This window comes from Schistocerca cancellata, chromosome 6, assembly GCF_023864275.1.
Source record: "Schistocerca cancellata isolate TAMUIC-IGC-003103 chromosome 6, iqSchCanc2.1, whole genome shotgun sequence".
Taxonomy (NCBI): Eukaryota; Metazoa; Arthropoda; class Insecta; order Orthoptera; family Acrididae; genus Schistocerca; species Schistocerca cancellata.
This window is the reverse complement of record NC_064631.1, coordinates 4,020,306-4,040,905: the sequence shown is the minus strand read 5'-3', so window position 1 is coordinate 4,040,905 and position 20,600 is coordinate 4,020,306. Positions and strand designations below refer to the sequence as shown.

The 20,600-nt window shown below is 54.9% G+C and overlaps 21 non-coding genes across 21 annotated transcripts; all 21 read left to right on the top strand.

Annotated features, from left to right (window-relative positions):
- The first annotated feature begins 584 nt into the window (after nucleotides 1-584).
- LOC126090071 (5S ribosomal RNA) lies at nucleotides 585-703 on the top strand. The gene has a single exon (XR_007520937.1). It is a non-coding gene; the product is annotated as a 5S ribosomal RNA (ribosomal RNA).
- An 843-nt stretch (nucleotides 704-1,546) lies between these two features.
- LOC126090070 (5S ribosomal RNA) lies at nucleotides 1,547-1,665 on the top strand. Its single transcript, XR_007520936.1, has one exon. It is a non-coding gene; the product is annotated as a 5S ribosomal RNA (ribosomal RNA).
- Nucleotides 1,666-2,507: 842 nt separating this feature from the next.
- LOC126090068 (5S ribosomal RNA) lies at nucleotides 2,508-2,626 on the top strand. Its single transcript, XR_007520934.1, has one exon. It is a non-coding gene; the product is annotated as a 5S ribosomal RNA (ribosomal RNA).
- Nucleotides 2,627-3,466: 840 nt separating this feature from the next.
- LOC126090067 (5S ribosomal RNA) lies at nucleotides 3,467-3,585 on the top strand. Its single transcript, XR_007520933.1, has one exon. It is a non-coding gene; the product is annotated as a 5S ribosomal RNA (ribosomal RNA).
- Nucleotides 3,586-4,426: 841 nt separating this feature from the next.
- On the top strand, nucleotides 4,427-4,545 carry LOC126090066 (5S ribosomal RNA). Its single transcript, XR_007520932.1, has one exon. It is a non-coding gene; the product is annotated as a 5S ribosomal RNA (ribosomal RNA).
- Nucleotides 4,546-5,384: 839 nt separating this feature from the next.
- Nucleotides 5,385-5,503, top strand: LOC126090065 (5S ribosomal RNA). The gene has a single exon (XR_007520931.1). It is a non-coding gene; the product is annotated as a 5S ribosomal RNA (ribosomal RNA).
- Nucleotides 5,504-6,345: 842 nt separating this feature from the next.
- LOC126090064 (5S ribosomal RNA) lies at nucleotides 6,346-6,464 on the top strand. Its single transcript, XR_007520930.1, has one exon. It is a non-coding gene; the product is annotated as a 5S ribosomal RNA (ribosomal RNA).
- An 841-nt stretch (nucleotides 6,465-7,305) lies between these two features.
- On the top strand, nucleotides 7,306-7,424 carry LOC126090063 (5S ribosomal RNA). Its single transcript, XR_007520929.1, has one exon. It is a non-coding gene; the product is annotated as a 5S ribosomal RNA (ribosomal RNA).
- An 839-nt stretch (nucleotides 7,425-8,263) lies between these two features.
- On the top strand, nucleotides 8,264-8,382 carry LOC126089171 (5S ribosomal RNA). The gene has a single exon (XR_007520508.1). It is a non-coding gene; the product is annotated as a 5S ribosomal RNA (ribosomal RNA).
- An 848-nt stretch (nucleotides 8,383-9,230) lies between these two features.
- On the top strand, nucleotides 9,231-9,349 carry LOC126090062 (5S ribosomal RNA). The gene has a single exon (XR_007520928.1). It is a non-coding gene; the product is annotated as a 5S ribosomal RNA (ribosomal RNA).
- Nucleotides 9,350-10,191: 842 nt separating this feature from the next.
- Nucleotides 10,192-10,310, top strand: LOC126090061 (5S ribosomal RNA). Its single transcript, XR_007520927.1, has one exon. It is a non-coding gene; the product is annotated as a 5S ribosomal RNA (ribosomal RNA).
- Nucleotides 10,311-11,149: 839 nt separating this feature from the next.
- On the top strand, nucleotides 11,150-11,268 carry LOC126090060 (5S ribosomal RNA). Its single transcript, XR_007520926.1, has one exon. It is a non-coding gene; the product is annotated as a 5S ribosomal RNA (ribosomal RNA).
- An 846-nt stretch (nucleotides 11,269-12,114) lies between these two features.
- Nucleotides 12,115-12,233, top strand: LOC126090059 (5S ribosomal RNA). The gene has a single exon (XR_007520925.1). It is a non-coding gene; the product is annotated as a 5S ribosomal RNA (ribosomal RNA).
- An 843-nt stretch (nucleotides 12,234-13,076) lies between these two features.
- On the top strand, nucleotides 13,077-13,195 carry LOC126090057 (5S ribosomal RNA). Its single transcript, XR_007520923.1, has one exon. It is a non-coding gene; the product is annotated as a 5S ribosomal RNA (ribosomal RNA).
- Nucleotides 13,196-14,036: 841 nt separating this feature from the next.
- LOC126090055 (5S ribosomal RNA) lies at nucleotides 14,037-14,155 on the top strand. The gene has a single exon (XR_007520922.1). It is a non-coding gene; the product is annotated as a 5S ribosomal RNA (ribosomal RNA).
- Nucleotides 14,156-15,003: 848 nt separating this feature from the next.
- LOC126090054 (5S ribosomal RNA) lies at nucleotides 15,004-15,122 on the top strand. Its single transcript, XR_007520921.1, has one exon. It is a non-coding gene; the product is annotated as a 5S ribosomal RNA (ribosomal RNA).
- An 842-nt stretch (nucleotides 15,123-15,964) lies between these two features.
- LOC126090053 (5S ribosomal RNA) lies at nucleotides 15,965-16,083 on the top strand. The gene has a single exon (XR_007520920.1). It is a non-coding gene; the product is annotated as a 5S ribosomal RNA (ribosomal RNA).
- Nucleotides 16,084-16,922: 839 nt separating this feature from the next.
- Nucleotides 16,923-17,041, top strand: LOC126090052 (5S ribosomal RNA). The gene has a single exon (XR_007520919.1). It is a non-coding gene; the product is annotated as a 5S ribosomal RNA (ribosomal RNA).
- Nucleotides 17,042-17,887: 846 nt separating this feature from the next.
- On the top strand, nucleotides 17,888-18,006 carry LOC126090051 (5S ribosomal RNA). The gene has a single exon (XR_007520918.1). It is a non-coding gene; the product is annotated as a 5S ribosomal RNA (ribosomal RNA).
- Nucleotides 18,007-18,849: 843 nt separating this feature from the next.
- Nucleotides 18,850-18,968, top strand: LOC126090050 (5S ribosomal RNA). The gene has a single exon (XR_007520917.1). It is a non-coding gene; the product is annotated as a 5S ribosomal RNA (ribosomal RNA).
- An 841-nt stretch (nucleotides 18,969-19,809) lies between these two features.
- On the top strand, nucleotides 19,810-19,928 carry LOC126090049 (5S ribosomal RNA). Its single transcript, XR_007520916.1, has one exon. It is a non-coding gene; the product is annotated as a 5S ribosomal RNA (ribosomal RNA).
- Nucleotides 19,929-20,600: the final 672 nt, after the last annotated feature.

The window sequence follows — 20,600 nt, the reverse complement described above, 5'->3', positions numbered from 1 at the left end:
TTTGATTTGTAACCACGAACTTATTCCTTAGTCGTCTCGTCTCGTCTCGTCCCGCAGACGTTTGTCGTGCTTGCGCTGTCATATGGACCACGACCCGAGCGGCAGCGAGCGGCAGTCGAGCAAAGTCGGGACAAGTCGGGACGGGGACAGGGACAGGGATAGGAATGGTGCGAATGCACTGCAAACTACGCAGACACCTGGTGTGAGGCGAGGCGAGGCGAGGCGAGGCGAGGAAGCCCACATCGCTACCAGTGGGCCCTCCAGCACGACACTGCCACACCCCGCACAGGCCCTCCGCTGAACACCAGGGACAAGATGCGTCCTCCGCTAGTGTCGAAGGCTGCACGCGCCCAGCGAATGACAGGGGGTGCAACGAGCAGCAGTGCGTCTCACACACGCGGCGGTGCGCCCGCCAATTCGGCCGTCACTCTGCTGGGACGCCGGGCGCGCCTCCCCGCGCCGTCCTCGAGGAACTGGCGGTTGCGGAAGGAAGCGCTTTCGTCAAATGCGGCCGAAAACTAACATTTTGTGTGTTGGGAGAAAAGCCGAACGCGAATTCTGCCGTGCTCCTACATTAGATGAGCGCCAACGGCCATACCATGATGAATACACCGGTTCTCGTCCGATCACCGAAGTTAAGCATCATCGGGCCCGGCTAGTACTTGGATGGGTGACCGCCTGGGAAACCCGGGTGCTGTTGGCTCCCTTCCTGTTTTTTTTTTTTTTTTGTTATGTCGCCATCCCAAATTTCAAACTACCTTTCTGTTGTGACAAAGATGCTTCCTTAAGCCTTTTAAACTACTGTAATGGTACGAAAATGCAGTAATTAACTCAGTTTGAGGGAGAATGTGCTAACCAAGTTTGCCAAAAAGACTTTGAAAACGACAAAACAGTACGAATCGGCAGGTGATTTCTGAAATACGTCACCGCCTATTGTTGTGTAGGAGTGTAGAGTTCCAAATTTGATTTGTAACCACGAATTTATTCCTTAGTCGTCTCGTCTCGTCTCGTCCCGCAGACGTTTGTCGTGCTTGCGCTGTCATATGGACTACGACCCGAGCGGCAGCGAGCGGCAGTCGAGCAAAGTCGGGACAAGTCGGGACGGGGACAGGGACAGGGATAGGAATGGTGCGAATGCACTGCAAACTTACGCAGACACCTGGTGTGAGGCGAGGCGAGGCGAGGCGAGGCGAGGAAGCCCACATCGCTACCAGTGGGCCCTCCAGCACGACACTGCCACACCCCGCACAGGCCCTCCGCTGAACACCAGGGACAAGATGCGTCCTCCGCTAGTGTCGAAGGCTGCACGCGCCCAGCGAATGACAGGGGGTGCAACGAGCAGCAGTGCGTCTCACACACGCGGCGGTGCGCCCGCCAATTCGGCCGTCACTCTGCTGGGACGCCGGGCGCGCCTCCCCGCGCCGTCCTCGAGGAACTGGCGGTTGCGGAAGGAAGCGCTTTCGTCAAATGCGGCCGAAAACTAACATTTTGTGTGTTGGGAGAAAAGCCGAACGCGAATTCTGCCGTGCTCCTACATTAGATGAGCGCCAACGGCCATACCATGATGAATACACCGGTTCTCGTCCGATCACCGAAGTTAAGCATCATCGGGCCCGGCTAGTACTTGGATGGGTGACCGCCTGGGAAACCCGGGTGCTGTTGGCTCCCTTCCTGTTTTTTTTTTTTTTTGTTATGTCGCCATCCCAAATTTCAAACTACCTTTCTGTTGTGACAAAGATGCTTCCTTAAGCCTTTTAAACTACTGTAATGGTACGAAAATGCAGTAATTAACTCAGTTTGAGGGAGAATGTGCTAACCAAGTTTGCCAAAAAGACTTTGAAAACGACAAAACAGTACGAATCGGCAGGTGATTTCTGAAATACGTCACCGCCTATTGTTGTGTAGGAGTGTAGAGTTCCAAATTTGATTTGTAACCACGAATTTATTCCTTAGTCGTCTCGTCTCGTCTCGTCCCGCAGACGTTTGTCGTGCTTGCGCTGTCATATGGACTACGACCCGAGCGGCAGCGAGCGGCAGTCGAGCAAAGTCGGGACAAGTCGGGACGGGGACAGGGACAGGGATAGGAATGGTGCGAATGCACTGCAAACTTACGCAGACACCTGGTGTGAGGCGAGGCGAGGCGAGGCGAGGCGAGGAAGCCCACATCGCTACCAGTGGGCCCTCCAGCACGACACTGCCACACCCCGCACAGGCCCTCCGCTGAACACCAGGGACAAGATGCGTCCTCCGCTAGTGTCGAAGGCTGCACGCGCCCAGCGAATGACAGGGGGTGCAACGAGCAGCAGTGCGTCTCACACACGCGGCGGTGCGCCCGCCAATTCGGCCGTCACTCTGCTGGGACGCCGGGCGCGCCTCCCCGCGCCGTCCTCGAGGAACTGGCGGTTGCGGAAGGAAGCGCTTTCGTCAAATGCGGCCGAAAACTAACATTTTGTGTGTTGGGAGAAAAGCCGAACGCGAATTCTGCCGTGCTCCTACATTAGATGAGCGCCAACGGCCATACCATGATGAATACACCGGTTCTCGTCCGATCACCGAAGTTAAGCATCATCGGGCCCGGCTAGTACTTGGATGGGTGACCGCCTGGGAAACCCGGGTGCTGTTGGCTCCCTTCCTGTTTTTTTTTTTTTGTTATGTCGCCATCCCAAATTTCAAACTACCTTTCTGTTGTGACAAAGATGCTTCCTTAAGCCTTTTAAACTACTGTAATGGTACGAAAATGCAGTAATTAACTCAGTTTGAGGGAGAATGTGCTAACCAAGTTTGCCAAAAAGACTTTGAAAACGACAAAACAGTACGAATCGGCAGGTGATTTCTGAAATACGTCACCGCCTATTGTTGTGTAGGAGTGTAGAGTTCCAAATTTGATTTGTAACCACGAATTTATTCCTTAGTCGTCTCGTCTCGTCTCGTCCCGCAGACGTTTGTCGTGCTTGCGCTGTCATATGGACTACGACCCGAGCGGCAGCGAGCGGCAGTCGAGCAAAGTCGGGACAAGTCGGGACGGGGACAGGGACAGGGATAGGAATGGTGCGAATGCACTGCAAACTTACGCAGACACCTGGTGTGAGGCGAGGCGAGGCGAGGCGAGGCGAGGAAGCCCACATCGCTACCAGTGGGCCCTCCAGCACGACACTGCCACACCCCGCACAGGCCCTCCGCTGAACACCAGGGACAAGATGCGTCCTCCGCTAGTGTCGAAGGCTGCACGCGCCCAGCGAATGACAGGGGGTGCAACGAGCAGCAGTGCGTCTCACACACGCGGCGGTGCGCCCGCCAATTCGGCCGTCACTCTGCTGGGACGCCGGGCGCGCCTCCCCGCGCCGTCCTCGAGGAACTGGCGGTTGCGGAAGGAAGCGCTTTCGTCAAATGCGGCCGAAAACTAACATTTTGTGTGTTGGGAGAAAAGCCGAACGCGAATTCTGCCGTGCTCCTACATTAGATGAGCGCCAACGGCCATACCATGATGAATACACCGGTTCTCGTCCGATCACCGAAGTTAAGCATCATCGGGCCCGGCTAGTACTTGGATGGGTGACCGCCTGGGAAACCCGGGTGCTGTTGGCTCCCTTCCTGTTTTTTTTTTTTTTGTTATGTCGCCATCCCAAATTTCAAACTACCTTTCTGTTGTGACAAAGATGCTTCCTTAAGCCTTTTAAACTACTGTAATGGTACGAAAATGCAGTAATTAACTCAGTTTGAGGGAGAAGGTGCTAACCAAGTTTGCCAAAAAGACTTTGAAAACGACAAAACAGTACGAATCGGCAGGTGATTTCTGAAATACGTCACCGCCTATTGTTGTGTAGGAGTGTAGAGTTCCAAATTTGATTTGTAACCACGAATTTATTCCTTAGTCGTCTCGTCTCGTCTCGTCCCGCAGACGTTTGTCGTGCTTGCGCTGTCATATGGACTACGACCCGAGCGGCAGCGAGCGGCAGTCGAGCAAAGTCGGGACAAGTCGGGACGGGGACAGGGACAGGGATAGGAATGGTGCGAATGCACTGCAAACTTACGCAGACACCTGGTGTGAGGCGAGGCGAGGCGAGGCGAGGCGAGGAAGCCCACATCGCTACCAGTGGGCCCTCCAGCACGACACTGCCACACCCCGCACAGGCCCTCCGCTGAACACCAGGGACAAGATGCGTCCTCCGCTAGTGTCGAAGGCTGCACGCGCCCAGCGAATGACAGGGGGTGCAACGAGCAGCAGTGCGTCTCACACACGCGGCGGTGCGCCCGCCAATTCGGCCGTCACTCTGCTGGGACGCCGGGCGCGCCTCCCCGCGCCGTCCTCGAGGAACTGGCGGTTGCGGAAGGAAGCGCTTTCGTCAAATGCGGCCGAAAACTAACATTTTGTGTGTTGGGAGAAAAGCCGAACGCGAATTCTGCCGTGCTCCTACATTAGATGAGCGCCAACGGCCATACCATGATGAATACACCGGTTCTCGTCCGATCACCGAAGTTAAGCATCATCGGGCCCGGCTAGTACTTGGATGGGTGACCGCCTGGGAAACCCGGGTGCTGTTGGCTCCCTTCCTGTTTTTTTTTTTTGTTATGTCGCCATCCCAAATTTCAAACTACCTTTCTGTTGTGACAAAGATGCTTCCTTAAGCCTTTTAAACTACTGTAATGGTACGAAAATGCAGTAATTAACTCAGTTTGAGGGAGAATGTGCTAACCAAGTTTGCCAAAAAGACTTTGAAAACGACAAAACAGTACGAATCGGCAGGTGATTTCTGAAATACGTCACCGCCTATTGTTGTGTAGGAGTGTAGAGTTCCAAATTTGATTTGTAACCACGAATTTATTCCTTAGTCGTCTCGTCTCGTCTCGTCCCGCAGACGTTTGTCGTGCTTGCGCTGTCATATGGACTACGACCCGAGCGGCAGCGAGCGGCAGTCGAGCAAAGTCGGGACAAGTCGGGACGGGGACAGGGACAGGGATAGGAATGGTGCGAATGCACTGCAAACTTACGCAGACACCTGGTGTGAGGCGAGGCGAGGCGAGGCGAGGCGAGGAAGCCCACATCGCTACCAGTGGGCCCTCCAGCACGACACTGCCACACCCCGCACAGGCCCTCCGCTGAACACCAGGGACAAGATGCGTCCTCCGCTAGTGTCGAAGGCTGCACGCGCCCAGCGAATGACAGGGGGTGCAACGAGCAGCAGTGCGTCTCACACACGCGGCGGTGCGCCCGCCAATTCGGCCGTCACTCTGCTGGGACGCCGGGCGCGCCTCCCCGCGCCGTCCTCGAGGAACTGGCGGTTGCGGAAGGAAGCGCTTTCGTCAAATGCGGCCGAAAACTAACATTTTGTGTGTTGGGAGAAAAGCCGAACGCGAATTCTGCCGTGCTCCTACATTAGATGAGCGCCAACGGCCATACCATGATGAATACACCGGTTCTCGTCCGATCACCGAAGTTAAGCATCATCGGGCCCGGCTAGTACTTGGATGGGTGACCGCCTGGGAAACCCGGGTGCTGTTGGCTCCCTTCCTGTTTTTTTTTTTTTTTGTTATGTCGCCATCCCAAATTTCAAACTACCTTTCTGTTGTGACAAAGATGCTTCCTTAAGCCTTTTAAACTACTGTAATGGTACGAAAATGCAGTAATTAACTCAGTTTGAGGGAGAATGTGCTAACCAAGTTTGCCAAAAAGACTTTGAAAACGACAAAACAGTACGAATCGGCAGGTGATTTCTGAAATACGTCACCGCCTATTGTTGTGTAGGAGTGTAGAGTTCCAAATTTGATTTGTAACCACGAATTTATTCCTTAGTCGTCTCGTCTCGTCTCGTCCCGCAGACGTTTGTCGTGCTTGCGCTGTCATATGGACTACGACCCGAGCGGCAGCGAGCGGCAGTCGAGCAAAGTCGGGACAAGTCGGGACGGGGACAGGGACAGGGATAGGAATGGTGCGAATGCACTGCAAACTTACGCAGACACCTGGTGTGAGGCGAGGCGAGGCGAGGCGAGGCGAGGAAGCCCACATCGCTACCAGTGGGCCCTCCAGCACGACACTGCCACACCCCGCACAGGCCCTCCGCTGAACACCAGGGACAAGATGCGTCCTCCGCTAGTGTCGAAGGCTGCACGCGCCCAGCGAATGACAGGGGGTGCAACGAGCAGCAGTGCGTCTCACACACGCGGCGGTGCGCCCGCCAATTCGGCCGTCACTCTGCTGGGACGCCGGGCGCGCCTCCCCGCGCCGTCCTCGAGGAACTGGCGGTTGCGGAAGGAAGCGCTTTCGTCAAATGCGGCCGAAAACTAACATTTTGTGTGTTGGGAGAAAAGCCGAACGCGAATTCTGCCGTGCTCCTACATTAGATGAGCGCCAACGGCCATACCATGATGAATACACCGGTTCTCGTCCGATCACCGAAGTTAAGCATCATCGGGCCCGGCTAGTACTTGGATGGGTGACCGCCTGGGAAACCCGGGTGCTGTTGGCTCCCTTCCTGTTTTTTTTTTTTTTGTTATGTCGCCATCCCAAATTTCAAACTACCTTTCTGTTGTGACAAAGATGCTTCCTTAAGCCTTTTAAACTACTGTAATGGTACGAAAATGCAGTAATTAACTCAGTTTGAGGGAGAAGGTGCTAACCAAGTTTGCCAAAAAGACTTTGAAAACGACAAAACAGTACGAATCGGCAGGTGATTTCTGAAATACGTCACCGCCTATTGTTGTGTAGGAGTGTAGAGTTCCAAATTTGATTTGTAACCACGAATTTATTCCTTAGTCGTCTCGTCTCGTCTCGTCCCGCAGACGTTTGTCGTGCTTGCGCTGTCATATGGACTACGACCCGAGCGGCAGCGAGCGGCAGTCGAGCAAAGTCGGGACAAGTCGGGACGGGGACAGGGACAGGGATAGGAATGGTGCGAATGCACTGCAAACTTACGCAGACACCTGGTGTGAGGCGAGGCGAGGCGAGGCGAGGCGAGGAAGCCCACATCGCTACCAGTGGGCCCTCCAGCACGACACTGCCACACCCCGCACAGGCCCTCCGCTGAACACCAGGGACAAGATGCGTCCTCCGCTAGTGTCGAAGGCTGCACGCGCCCAGCGAATGACAGGGGGTGCAACGAGCAGCAGTGCGTCTCACACACGCGGCGGTGCGCCCGCCAATTCGGCCGTCACTCTGCTGGGACGCCGGGCGCGCCTCCCCGCGCCGTCCTCGAGGAACTGGCGGTTGCGGAAGGAAGCGCTTTCGTCAAATGCGGCCGAAAACTAACATTTTGTGTGTTGGGAGAAAAGCCGAACGCGAATTCTGCCGTGCTCCTACATTAGATGAGCGCCAACGGCCATACCATGATGAATACACCGGTTCTCGTCCGATCACCGAAGTTAAGCATCATCGGGCCCGGCTAGTACTTGGATGGGTGACCGCCTGGGAAACCCGGGTGCTGTTGGCTCCCTTCCTGTTTTTTTTTTTTGTTATGTCGCCATCCCAAATTTCAAACTACCTTTCTGTTGTGACAAAGATGCTTCCTTAAGCCTTTTAAACTACTGTAATGGTACGAAAATGCAGTAATTAACTCAGTTTGAGGGAGAATGTGCTAACCAAGTTTGCCAAAAAGACTTTGAAAACGACAAAACAGTACGAATCGGCAGGTGATTTCTGAAATACGTCACCGCCTATTGTTGTGTAGGAGTGTAGAGTTCCAAATTTGATTTGTAACCACGAATTTATTCCTTAGTCGTCTCGTCTCGTCTCGTCCCGCAGACGTTTGTCGTGCTTGCGCTGTCATATGGACTACGACCCGAGCGGCAGCGAGCGGCAGTCGAGCAAAGTCGGGACAAGTCGGGACGGGGACAGGGACAGGGATAGGAATGGTGCGAATGCACTGCAAACTTACGCAGACACCTGGTGTGAGGCGAGGCGAGGCGAGGCGAGGCGAGGAAGCCCACATCGCTACCAGTGGGCCCTCCAGCACGACACTGCCACACCCCGCACAGGCCCTCCGCTGAACACCAGGGACAAGATGCGTCCTCCGCTAGTGTCGAAGGCTGCACGCGCCCAGCGAATGACAGGGGGTGCAACGAGCAGCAGTGCGTCTCACACACGCGGCGGTGCGCCCGCCAATTCGGCCGTCACTCTGCTGGGACGCCGGGCGCGCCTCCCCGCGCCGTCCTCGAGGAACTGGCGGTTGCGGAAGGAAGCGCTTTCGTCAAATGCGGCCGAAAACTAACATTTTGTGTGTTGGGAGAAAAGCCGAACGCGAATTCTGCCGTGCTCCTACATTAGATGAGCGCCAACGGCCATATCATGATGAATACACCGGTTCTCGTCCGATCACCGAAGTTAAGCATCATCGGGCCCGGCTAGTACTTGGATGGGTGACCGCCTGGGAAACCCGGGTGCTGTTGGCTCCCTTCCTGTTTTTTTTTTTTGTAATGTCGCCAGCCCAATTTTCAAACTACCTTTCTGTTGTGACAAAGATGCTTCCTTAAGCCTTTTAAACTACTGTAATGGTACGAAAATGCAGTAATTAACTCAGTTTGAGGGAGAATGTGCTAACCAAGTTTGCCAAGAAGACTTTGAAAACGACAAAACACTACGAATCGGCAGGTGATTTCTGAAATACGTCACCGCCTATTGTTGTGTAGGTGTGTTGAGTTCCAAATTTGATTTGTAACCACGAACTTATTCCTTAGTCGTCTCGTCTCGTCTCGTCTCGTCCCGCAGACGTTTGTCGTGCTTGCGCTGTCATATGGACCACGACCCGAGCGGCAGCGAGCGGCAGTCGAGCAAAGTCGGGACAAGTCGGGACGGGGACAGGGACAGGGATAGGAATGGTGCGAATGCACTGCAAACTACGCAGACACCTGGTGTGAGGCGAGGCGAGGCGAGGCGAGGCGAGGCGAGGAAGCCCACATCGCTACCAGTGGGCCCTCCAGCACGACACTGCCACACCCCGCACAGGCCCTCCGCTGAACACCAGGGACAAGATGCGTCCTCCGCTAGTGTCGAAGGCTGCACGCGCCCAGCGAATGACAGGGGGTGCAACGAGCAGCAGTGCGTCTCACACACGCGGCGGTGCGCCCGCCAATTCGGCCGTCACTCTGCTGGGACGCCGGGCGCGCCTCCCCGCGCCGTCCTCGAGGAACTGGCGGTTGCGGAAGGAAGCGCTTTCGTCAAATGCGGCCGAAAACTAACATTTTGTGTGTTGGGAGAAAAGCCGAACGCGAATTCTGCCGTGCTCCTACATTAGATGAGCGCCAACGGCCATACCATGATGAATACACCGGTTCTCGTCCGATCACCGAAGTTAAGCATCATCGGGCCCGGCTAGTACTTGGATGGGTGACCGCCTGGGAAACCCGGGTGCTGTTGGCTCCCTTCCTGTTTTTTTTTTTTTTTGTTATGTCGCCATCCCAAATTTCAAACTACCTTTCTGTTGTGACAAAGATGCTTCCTTAAGCCTTTTAAACTACTGTAATGGTACGAAAATGCAGTAATTAACTCAGTTTGAGGGAGAATGTGCTAACCAAGTTTGCCAAAAAGACTTTGAAAACGACAAAACAGTACGAATCGGCAGGTGATTTCTGAAATACGTCACCGCCTATTGTTGTGTAGGAGTGTAGAGTTCCAAATTTGATTTGTAACCACGAATTTATTCCTTAGTCGTCTCGTCTCGTCTCGTCCCGCAGACGTTTGTCGTGCTTGCGCTGTCATATGGACTACGACCCGAGCGGCAGCGAGCGGCAGTCGAGCAAAGTCGGGACAAGTCGGGACGGGGACAGGGACAGGGATAGGAATGGTGCGAATGCACTGCAAACTTACGCAGACACCTGGTGTGAGGCGAGGCGAGGCGAGGCGAGGCGAGGAAGCCCACATCGCTACCAGTGGGCCCTCCAGCACGACACTGCCACACCCCGCACAGGCCCTCCGCTGAACACCAGGGACAAGATGCGTCCTCCGCTAGTGTCGAAGGCTGCACGCGCCCAGCGAATGACAGGGGGTGCAACGAGCAGCAGTGCGTCTCACACACGCGGCGGTGCGCCCGCCAATTCGGCCGTCACTCTGCTGGGACGCCGGGCGCGCCTCCCCGCGCCGTCCTCGAGGAACTGGCGGTTGCGGAAGGAAGCGCTTTCGTCAAATGCGGCCGAAAACTAACATTTTGTGTGTTGGGAGAAAAGCCGAACGCGAATTCTGCCGTGCTCCTACATTAGATGGGCGCCAACGGCCATACCATGATGAATACACCGGTTCTCGTCCGATCACCGAAGTTAAGCATCATCGGGCCCGGCTAGTACTTGGATGGGTGACCGCCTGGGAAACCCGGGTGCTGTTGGCTCCCTTCCTGTTTTTTTTTTTTGTTATGTCGCCATCCCAAATTTCAAACTACCTTTCTGTTGTGACAAAGATGCTTCCTTAAGCCTTTTAAACTACTGTAATGGTACGAAAATGCAGTAATTAACTCAGTTTGAGGGAGAATGTGCTAACCAAGTTTGCCAAAAAGACTTTGAAAACGACAAAACAGTACGAATCGGCAGGTGATTTCTGAAATACGTCACCGCCTATTGTTGTGTAGGAGTGTAGAGTTCCAAATTTGATTTGTAACCACGAATTTATTCCTTAGTCGTCTCGTCTCGTCTCGTCCCGCAGACGTTTGTCGTGCTTGCGCTGTCATATGGACTACGACCCGAGCGGCAGCGAGCGGCAGTCGAGCAAAGTCGGGACAAGTCGGGACGGGGACAGGGACAGGGATAGGAATGGTGCGAATGCACTGCAAACTTACGCAGACACCTGGTGTGAGGCGAGGCGAGGCGAGGCGAGGCGAGGAAGCCCACATCGCTACCAGTGGGCCCTCCAGCACGACACTGCCACACCCCGCACAGGCCCTCCGCTGAACACCAGGGACAAGATGCGTCCTCCGCTAGTGTCGAAGGCTGCACGCGCCCAGCGAATGACAGGGGGTGCAACGAGCAGCAGTGCGTCTCACACACGCGGCGGTGCGCCCGCCAATTCGGCCGTCACTCTGCTGGGACGCCGGGCGCGCCTCCCCGCGCCGTCCTCGAGGAACTGGCGGTTGCGGAAGGAAGCGCTTTCGTCAAATGCGGCCGAAAACTAACATTTTGTGTGTTGGGAGAAAAGCCGAACGCGAATTCTGCCGTGCTCCTACATTAGATGAGCGCCAACGGCCATACCATGATGAATACACCGGTTCTCGTCCGATCACCGAAGTTAAGCATCATCGGGCCCGGCTAGTACTTGGATGGGTGACCGCCTGGGAAACCCGGGTGCTGTTGGCTCCCTTACTGTTTTTTTTTTGTTATGTCGCCAGCCCAATTTTCAAACTACCTTTCTGTTGTGACAAAGATGCTTCCTTAAATCTTTTAAACTACTGTAATGGAACGAAAATGCAGTAATTAACTCAGTTTGAGGGAGAATGTGCTAACCAAGTTTGCCAAGAAGACTTTGAAAACGACAAAACACTACGAATCGGCAGGTGATTTCTGAAATACGTCACCGCCTATTGTTGTGTAGGTGTGTTGAGTTCCAAATTTGATTTGTAACCACGAACTTATTCCTTAGTCGTCTCGTCTCGTCTCGTCTCGTCCCGCAGACGTTTGTCGTGCTTGCGCTGTCATATGGACCACGACCCGAGCGGCAGCGAGCGGCAGTCGAGCAAAGTCGGGACAAGTCGGGACGGGGACAGGGACAGGGATAGGAATGGTGCGAATGCACTGCAAACTACGCAGACACCTGGTGTGAGGCGAGGCGAGGCGAGGCGAGGCGAGGCGAGGAAGCCCACATCGCTACCAGTGGGCCCTCCAGCACGACACTGCCACACCCCGCACAGGCCCTCCGCTGAACACCAGGGACAAGATGCGTCCTCCGCTAGTGTCGAAGGCTGCACGCGCCCAGCGAATGACAGGGGGTGCAACGAGCAGCAGTGCGTCTCACACACGCGGCGGTGCGCCCGCCAATTCGGCCGTCACTCTGCTGGGACGCCGGGCGCGCCTCCCCGCGCCGTCCTCGAGGAACTGGCGGTTGCGGAAGGAAGCGCTTTCGTCAAATGCGGCCGAAAACTAACATTTTGTGTGTTGGGAGAAAAGCCGAACGCGAATTCTGCCGTGCTCCTACATTAGATGAGCGCCAACGGCCATACCATGATGAATACACCGGTTCTCGTCCGATCACCGAAGTTAAGCATCATCGGGCCCGGCTAGTACTTGGATGGGTGACCGCCTGGGAAACCCGGGTGCTGTTGGCTCCCTTCCTGTTTTTTTTTTTTTTTTGTTATGTCGCCATCCCAAATTTCAAACTACCTTTCTGTTGTGACAAAGATGCTTCCTTAAGCCTTTTAAACTACTGTAATGGTACGAAAATGCAGTAATTAACTCAGTTTGAGGGAGAATGTGCTAACCAAGTTTGCCAAAAAGACTTTGAAAACGACAAAACAGTACGAATCGGCAGGTGATTTCTGAAATACGTCACCGCCTATTGTTGTGTAGGAGTGTAGAGTTCCAAATTTGATTTGTAACCACGAATTTATTCCTTAGTCGTCTCGTCTCGTCTCGTCCCGCAGACGTTTGTCGTGCTTGCGCTGTCATATGGACTACGACCCGAGCGGCAGCGAGCGGCAGTCGAGCAAAGTCGGGACAAGTCGGGACGGGGACAGGGACAGGGATAGGAATGGTGCGAATGCACTGCAAACTTACGCAGACACCTGGTGTGAGGCGAGGCGAGGCGAGGCGAGGCGAGGAAGCCCACATCGCTACCAGTGGGCCCTCCAGCACGACACTGCCACACCCCGCACAGGCCCTCCGCTGAACACCAGGGACAAGATGCGTCCTCCGCTAGTGTCGAAGGCTGCACGCGCCCAGCGAATGACAGGGGGTGCAACGAGCAGCAGTGCGTCTCACACACGCGGCGGTGCGCCCGCCAATTCGGCCGTCACTCTGCTGGGACGCCGGGCGCGCCTCCCCGCGCCGTCCTCGAGGAACTGGCGGTTGCGGAAGGAAGCGCTTTCGTCAAATGCGGCCGAAAACTAACATTTTGTGTGTTGGGAGAAAAGCCGAACGCGAATTCTGCCGTGCTCCTACATTAGATGAGCGCCAACGGCCATACCATGATGAATACACCGGTTCTCGTCCGATCACCGAAGTTAAGCATCATCGGGCCCGGCTAGTACTTGGATGGGTGACCGCCTGGGAAACCCGGGTGCTGTTGGCTCCCTTCCTTTTTTTTTTTTTTTTGTTATGTCGCCATCCCAAATTTCAAACTACCTTTCTGTTGTGACAAAGATGCTTCCTTAAGCCTTTTAAACTACTGTAATGGTACGAAAATGCAGTAATTAACTCAGTTTGAGGGAGAATGTGCTAACCAAGTTTGCCAAAAAGACTTTGAAAACGACAAAACAGTACGAATCGGCAGGTGATTTCTGAAATACGTCACCGCCTATTGTTGTGTAGGAGTGTAGAGTTCCAAATTTGATTTGTAACCACGAATTTATTCCTTAGTCGTCTCGTCTCGTCTCGTCCCGCAGACGTTTGTCGTGCTTGCGCTGTCATATGGACTACGACCCGAGCGGCAGCGAGCGGCAGTCGAGCAAAGTCGGGACAAGTCGGGACGGGGACAGGGACAGGGATAGGAATGGTGCGAATGCACTGCAAACTTACGCAGACACCTGGTGTGAGGCGAGGCGAGGCGAGGCGAGGCGAGGAAGCCCACATCGCTACCAGTGGGCCCTCCAGCACGACACTGCCACACCCCGCACAGGCCCTCCGCTGAACACCAGGGACAAGATGCGTCCTCCGCTAGTGTCGAAGGCTGCACGCGCCCAGCGAATGACAGGGGGTGCAACGAGCAGCAGTGCGTCTCACACACGCGGCGGTGCGCCCGCCAATTCGGCCGTCACTCTGCTGGGACGCCGGGCGCGCCTCCCCGCGCCGTCCTCGAGGAACTGGCGGTTGCGGAAGGAAGCGCTTTCGTCAAATGCGGCCGAAAACTAACATTTTGTGTGTTGGGAGAAAAGCCGAACGCGAATTCTGCCGTGCTCCTACATTAGATGAGCGCCAACGGCCATACCATGATGAATACACCGGTTCTCGTCCGATCACCGAAGTTAAGCATCATCGGGCCCGGCTAGTACTTGGATGGGTGACCGCCTGGGAAACCCGGGTGCTGTTGGCTCCCTTCCTGTTTTTTTTTTTTGTAATGTCGCCAGCCCAATTTTCAAACTACCTTTCTGTTGTGACAAAGATGCTTCCTTAAGCCTTTTAAACTACTGTAATGGTACGAAAATGCAGTAATTAACTCAGTTTGAGGGAGAATGTGCTAACCAAGTTTGCCAAGAAGACTTTGAAAACGACAAAACACTACGAATCGGCAGGTGATTTCTGAAATACGTCACCGCCTATTGTTGTGTAGGTGTGTTGAGTTCCAAATTTGATTTGTAACCACGAACTTATTCCTTAGTCGTCTCGTCTCGTCTCGTCTCGTCCCGCAGACGTTTGTCGTGCTTGCGCTGTCATATGGACCACGACCCGAGCGGCAGCGAGCGGCAGTCGAGCAAAGTCGGGACAAGTCGGGACGGGGACAGGGACAGGGATAGGAATGGTGCGAATGCACTGCAAACTACGCAGACACCTGGTGTGAGGCGAGGCGAGGCGAGGCGAGGCGAGGCGAGGAAGCCCACATCGCTACCAGTGGGCCCTCCAGCACGACACTGCCACACCCCGCACAGGCCCTCCGCTGAACACCAGGGACAAGATGCGTCCTCCGCTAGTGTCGAAGGCTGCACGCGCCCAGCGAATGACAGGGGGTGCAACGAGCAGCAGTGCGTCTCACACACGCGGCGGTGCGCCCGCCAATTCGGCCGTCACTCTGCTGGGACGCCGGGCGCGCCTCCCCGCGCCGTCCTCGAGGAACTGGCGGTTGCGGAAGGAAGCGCTTTCGTCAAATGCGGCCGAAAACTAACATTTTGTGTGTTGGGAGAAAAGCCGAACGCGAATTCTGCCGTGCTCCTACATTAGATGAGCGCCAACGGCCATACCATGATGAATACACCGGTTCTCGTCCGATCACCGAAGTTAAGCATCATCGGGCCCGGCTAGTACTTGGATGGGTGACCGCCTGGGAAACCCGGGTGCTGTTGGCTCCCTTCCTGTTTTTTTTTTTTTTTGTTATGTCGCCATCCCAAATTTCAAACTACCTTTCTGTTGTGACAAAGATGCTTCCTTAAGCCTTTTAAACTACTGTAATGGTACGAAAATGCAGTAATTAACTCAGTTTGAGGGAGAATGTGCTAACCAAGTTTGCCAAAAAGACTTTGAAAACGACAAAACAGTACGAATCGGCAGGTGATTTCTGAAATACGTCACCGCCTATTGTTGTGTAGGAGTGTAGAGTTCCAAATTTGATTTGTAACCACGAATTTATTCCTTAGTCGTCTCGTCTCGTCTCGTCCCGCAGACGTTTGTCGTGCTTGCGCTGTCATATGGACTACGACCCGAGCGGCAGCGAGCGGCAGTCGAGCAAAGTCGGGACAAGTCGGGACGGGGACAGGGACAGGGATAGGAATGGTGCGAATGCACTGCAAACTTACGCAGACACCTGGTGTGAGGCGAGGCGAGGCGAGGCGAGGCGAGGAAGCCCACATCGCTACCAGTGGGCCCTCCAGCACGACACTGCCACACCCCGCACAGGCCCTCCGCTGAACACCAGGGACAAGATGCGTCCTCCGCTAGTGTCGAAGGCTGCACGCGCCCAGCGAATGACAGGGGGTGCAACGAGCAGCAGTGCGTCTCACACACGCGGCGGTGCGCCCGCCAATTCGGCCGTCACTCTGCTGGGACGCCGGGCGCGCCTCCCCGCGCCGTCCTCGAGGAACTGGCGGTTGCGGAAGGAAGCGCTTTCGTCAAATGCGGCCGAAAACTAACATTTTGTGTGTTGGGAGAAAAGCCGAACGCGAATTCTGCCGTGCTCCTACATTAGATGGGCGCCAACGGCCATACCATGATGAATACACCGGTTCTCGTCCGATCACCGAAGTTAAGCATCATCGGGCCCGGCTAGTACTTGGATGGGTGACCGCCTGGGAAACCCGGGTGCTGTTGGCTCCCTTCCTGTTTTTTTTTTTTGTTATGTCGCCATCCCAAATTTCAAACTACCTTTCTGTTGTGACAAAGATGCTTCCTTAAGCCTTTTAAACTACTGTAATGGTACGAAAATGCAGTAATTAACTCAGTTTGAGGGAGAATGTGCTAACCAAGTTTGCCAAAAAGACTTTGAAAACGACAAAACAGTACGAATCGGCAGGTGATTTCTGAAATACGTCACCGCCTATTGTTGTGTAGGAGTGTAGAGTTCCAAATTTGATTTGTAACCACGAATTTATTCCTTAGTCGTCTCGTCTCGTCTCGTCCCGCAGACGTTTGTCGTGCTTGCGCTGTCATATGGACTACGACCCGAGCGGCAGCGAGCGGCAGTCGAGCAAAGTCGGGACAAGTCGGGACGGGGACAGGGACAGGGATAGGAATGGTGCGAATGCACTGCAAACTTACGCAGACACCTGGTGTGAGGCGAGGCGAGGCGAGGCGAGGCGAGGAAGCCCACATCGCTACCAGTGGGCCCTCCAGCACGACACTGCCACACCCCGCACAGGCCCTCCGCTGAACACCAGGGACAAGATGCGTCCTCCGCTAGTGTCGAAGGCTGCACGCGCCCAGCGAATGACAGGGGGTGCAACGAGCAGCAGTGCGTCTCACACACGCGGCGGTGCGCCCGCCAATTCGGCCGTCACTCTGCTGGGACGCCGGGCGCGCCTCCCCGCGCCGTCCTCGAGGAACTGGCGGTTGCGGAAGGAAGCGCTTTCGTCAAATGCGGCCGAAAACTAACATTTTGTGTGTTGGGAGAAAAGCCGAACGCGAATTCTGCCGTGCTCCTACATTAGATGAGCGCCAACGGCCATACCATGATGAATACACCGGTTCTCGTCCGATCACCGAAGTTAAGCATCATCGGGCCCGGCTAGTACTTGGATGGGTGACCGCCTGGGAAACCCGGGTGCTGTTGGCTCCCTTACTGTTTTTTTTTTGTTATGTCGCCAGCCCAATTTTCAAACTACCTTTCTGTTGTGACAAAGATGCTTCCTTAAATCTTTTAAACTACTGTAATGGAACGAAAATGCAGTAATTAACTCAGTTTGAGGGAGAATGTGCTAACCAAGTTTGCCAAGAAGACTTTGAAAACGACAAAACACTACGAATCGGCAGGTGATTTCTGAAATACGTCACCGCCTATTGTTGTGTAGGTGTGTTGAGTTCCAAATTTGATTTGTAACCACGAACTTATTCCTTAGTCGTCTCGTCTCGTCTCGTCTCGTCCCGCAGACGTTTGTCGTGCTTGCGCTGTCATATGGACCACGACCCGAGCGGCAGCGAGCGGCAGTCGAGCAAAGTCGGGACAAGTCGGGACGGGGACAGGGACAGGGATAGGAATGGTGCGAATGCACTGCAAACTACGCAGACACCTGGTGTGAGGCGAGGCGAGGCGAGGCGAGGCGAGGCGAGGAAGCCCACATCGCTACCAGTGGGCCCTCCAGCACGACACTGCCACACCCCGCACAGGCCCTCCGCTGAACACCAGGGACAAGATGCGTCCTCCGCTAGTGTCGAAGGCTGCACGCGCCCAGCGAATGACAGGGGGTGCAACGAGCAGCAGTGCGTCTCACACACGCGGCGGTGCGCCCGCCAATTCGGCCGTCACTCTGCTGGGACGCCGGGCGCGCCTCCCCGCGCCGTCCTCGAGGAACTGGCGGTTGCGGAAGGAAGCGCTTTCGTCAAATGCGGCCGAAAACTAACATTTTGTGTGTTGGGAGAAAAGCCGAACGCGAATTCTGCCGTGCTCCTACATTAGATGAGCGCCAACGGCCATACCATGATGAATACACCGGTTCTCGTCCGATCACCGAAGTTAAGCATCATCGGGCCCGGCTAGTACTTGGATGGGTGACCGCCTGGGAAACCCGGGTGCTGTTGGCTCCCTTCCTGTTTTTTTTTTTTTTTTGTTATGTCGCCATCCCAAATTTCAAACTACCTTTCTGTTGTGACAAAGATGCTTCCTTAAGCCTTTTAAACTACTGTAATGGTACGAAAATGCAGTAATTAACTCAGTTTGAGGGAGAATGTGCTAACCAAGTTTGCCAAAAAGACTTTGAAAACGACAAAACAGTACGAATCGGCAGGTGATTTCTGAAATACGTCACCGCCTATTGTTGTGTAGGAGTGTAGAGTTCCAAATTTGATTTGTAACCACGAATTTATTCCTTAGTCGTCTCGTCTCGTCTCGTCCCGCAGACGTTTGTCGTGCTTGCGCTGTCATATGGACTACGACCCGAGCGGCAGCGAGCGGCAGTCGAGCAAAGTCGGGACAAGTCGGGACGGGGACAGGGACAGGGATAGGAATGGTGCGAATGCACTGCAAACTTACGCAGACACCTGGTGTGAGGCGAGGCGAGGCGAGGCGAGGCGAGGAAGCCCACATCGCTACCAGTGGGCCCTCCAGCACGACACTGCCACACCCCGCACAGGCCCTCCGCTGAACACCAGGGACAAGATGCGTCCTCCGCTAGTGTCGAAGGCTGCACGCGCCCAGCGAATGACAGGGGGTGCAACGAGCAGCAGTGCGTCTCACACACGCGGCGGTGCGCCCGCCAATTCGGCCGTCACTCTGCTGGGACGCCGGGCGCGCCTCCCCGCGCCGTCCTCGAGGAACTGGCGGTTGCGGAAGGAAGCGCTTTCGTCAAATGCGGCCGAAAACTAACATTTTGTGTGTTGGGAGAAAAGCCGAACGCGAATTCTGCCGTGCTCCTACATTAGATGAGCGCCAACGGCCATACCATGATGAATACACCGGTTCTCGTCCGATCACCGAAGTTAAGCATCATCGGGCCCGGCTAGTACTTGGATGGGTGACCGCCTGGGAAACCCGGGTGCTGTTGGCTCCCTTCCTTTTTTTTTTTTTTTTGTTATGTCGCCATCCCAAATTTCAAACTACCTTTCTGTTGTGACAAAGATGCTTCCTTAAGCCTTTTAAACTACTGTAATGGTACGAAAATGCAGTAATTAACTCAGTTTGAGGGAGAATGTGCTAACCAAGTTTGCCAAAAAGACTTTGAAAACGACAAAACAGTACGAATCGGCAGGTGATTTCTGAAATACGTCACCGCCTATTGTTGTGTAGGAGTGTAGAGTTCCAAATTTGATTTGTAACCACGAATTTATTCCTTAGTCGTCTCGTCTCGTCTCGTCCCGCAGACGTTTGTCGTGCTTGCGCTGTCATATGGACTACGACCCGAGCGGCAGCGAGCGGCAGTCGAGCAAAGTCGGGACAAGTCGGGACGGGGACAGGGACAGGGATAGGAATGGTGCGAATGCACTGCAAACTTACGCAGACACCTGGTGTGAGGCGAGGCGAGGCGAGGCGAGGCGAGGAAGCCCACATCGCTACCAGTGGGCCCTCCAGCACGACACTGCCACACCCCGCACAGGCCCTCCGCTGAACACCAGGGACAAGATGCGTCCTCCGCTAGTGTCGAAGGCTGCACGCGCCCAGCGAATGACAGGGGGTGCAACGAGCAGCAGTGCGTCTCACACACGCGGCGGTGCGCCCGCCAATTCGGCCGTCACTCTGCTGGGACGCCGGGCGCGCCTCCCCGCGCCGTCCTCGAGGAACTGGCGGTTGCGGAAGGAAGCGCTTTCGTCAAATGCGGCCGAAAACTAACATTTTGTGTGTTGGGAGAAAAGCCGAACGCGAATTCTGCCGTGCTCCTACATTAGATGAGCGCCAACGGCCATACCATGATGAATACACCGGTTCTCGTCCGATCACCGAAGTTAAGCATCATCGGGCCCGGCTAGTACTTGGATGGGTGACCGCCTGGGAAACCCGGGTGCTGTTGGCTCCCTTCCTTTTTTTTTTTTTTTTGTTATGTCGCCATCCCAAATTTCAAACTACCTTTCTGTTGTGACAAAGATGCTTCCTTAAGCCTTTTAAACTACTGTAATGGTACGAAAATGCAGTAATTAACTCAGTTTGAGGGAGAATGTGCTAACCAAGTTTGCCAAAAAGACTTTGAAAACGACAAAACAGTACGAATCGGCAGGTGATTTCTGAAATACGTCACCGCCTATTGTTGTGTAGGAGTGTAGAGTTCCAAATTTGATTTGTAACCACGAATTTATTCCTTAGTCGTCTCGTCTCGTCTCGTCCCGCAGACGTTTGTCGTGCTTGCGCTGTCATATGGACTACGACCCGAGCGGCAGCGAGCGGCAGTCGAGCAAAGTCGGGACAAGTCGGGACGGGGACAGGGACAGGGATAGGAATGGTGCGAATGCACTGCAAACTTACGCAGACACCTGGTGTGAGGCGAGGCGAGGCGAGGCGAGGCGAGGAAGCCCACATCGCTACCAGTGGGCCCTCCAGCACGACACTGCCACACCCCGCACAGGCCCTCCGCTGAACACCAGGGACAAGATGCGTCCTCCGCTAGTGTCGAAGGCTGCACGCGCCCAGCGAATGACAGGGGGTGCAACGAGCAGCAGTGCGTCTCACACACGCGGCGGTGCGCCCGCCA